The 1,609-nt window shown below is 38.3% G+C and overlaps 1 pseudogene; it reads left to right on the top strand.

Annotated features, from left to right (window-relative positions):
* Positions 1-461: 461 nt before the first annotated feature.
* LOC110595264 lies at positions 462-1,332 on the top strand (annotated as a pseudogene).
* Positions 1,333-1,609: the final 277 nt, after the last annotated feature.

Here is a 1,609-nt window from a genome sequence, read left to right on the forward strand (position 1 = left end):
GTGTGTATTAAAGAACACAACTAGGTAACCTATAGTATAGCATAATAGTGAGCACCAATATCACTGCAACAAGGTTACCCAGGTTCCAATTCAAGATTTAGATGAGTCATTAAACCTCCTTTTGATTAAATTCTCCTGGTTGTTCAAAGAGGAATAACATTAATATCAACATATAATGTGTCAAGTATTAAATGTTAGAACAGGTAAAGTATTAATGAAAGTAACTCTTTCATTCAAAGTGCAAGAAAAAGAAGCGTGAGAGACTTGGAAATTTTATTTTTAAACATATACTTCTTTTAATTCCCATGGGGAAGAAATAGTAATTGGAAATGTTATGTTCTATAAAAATGTAACCCACACCTCATGTTTCCATGCAGAAGTCTTTACCCACTGAATACTGAGCACTGGAAAATGGCAGAATGGCTTCTGTGTATTTGGAAATAGGAATGTTCATCCTATTCCAGGTAGTTGTTGGAGTCCTGGGGAAATTTTCACTCTTGAATCATTATATGTCCCTTTACTTTAGGGGTTGTGGGTCAAGATCCACAGATTTGATTCTCAGGCACCTGACTGTAGCTAACTTTTTAGTCATTGACCCTAGAGAAATCCCAGAGACCATGACAGTTTTTGGGTTGAGACATTTTACCAATTATTTTGAATGCAAAATTCTTTTGTATGTTCACAGGGTGGCCAGGGGTGTGTCCATTGGTGCCACCTGCCTGCTGAGTGTTTTTCAAATCATCATCATCAACCCCAGAAATTCCAGGTATTGGGTAGAGCTTAAAGGCTCCCAAATATGTTGGCCCCTCCAGTATCTTGTGCTGGACCCTGCACATGCTGGTAAATATAATTTTTCCTATTTATACAACTGAAAAATGAAGAGACAGAAACATTACAAAGAAGAGAGATTTGGGATATCGTTCTGCTCCATTTCATGATGAAGTTGTGCCCTCAGTATATGCAGCATTGACATCTTTGCATGATGTCCTGTGTTTGGGACTCATGATGTGGGCTAGCAGCTCCATGGTTTTCAGCCTGTGTGTACACAGAAAGCAAGAGCAACACATTCATAGGACCAATGGCTCCCCCAAATCTTCTCCTGAGACCAGGGCTACCTAAAGCATCCTTGCATTGGTGAGCACCTCTGTAGCCTTTTATGCCCTTTCCTTCAGCATCTATATTTATTTAGCTCTCTTGAATAATTACAATTGGAGGCTGCTGAACGCAGTTATGCTAATCACTATATGTTATCCCACTATTAGTCCTTTTGTTCTCATGTGCCGTGACCCCAGCATATCCTCACCCTTCTGCATCTGCTGTAGAACTGTTTAAATCTATCTCGTCAGAATAATGGCATCATATTCAGTCTTTAATGCACTTAGACCTCAAAGAATCTTTAAACAACAGTGAACTCATTTCACTGCAGAGAGAGGGATCAAGAAGACAATCTGAGAAAGGGCTGAAATGAAACAGTAAATATTAATAGGCACAATCAGTGATTGCTTATGTAATTAGTATGAAAGCAGTCATATCATTGTATTTTTATTCATGGTTGCAGGGAAAAAATGCAGATGTCATTAAATAGTCTTGAAATAATGTACAGATACTG

This window comes from Carlito syrichta, unplaced genomic scaffold, assembly GCF_000164805.1.
Source record: "Carlito syrichta isolate Samal-C Ts95f unplaced genomic scaffold, Tarsius_syrichta-2.0.1 Scaffold288731, whole genome shotgun sequence".
Lineage (NCBI taxonomy): Eukaryota > Metazoa > Chordata > Mammalia > Primates > Tarsiidae > Carlito > Carlito syrichta.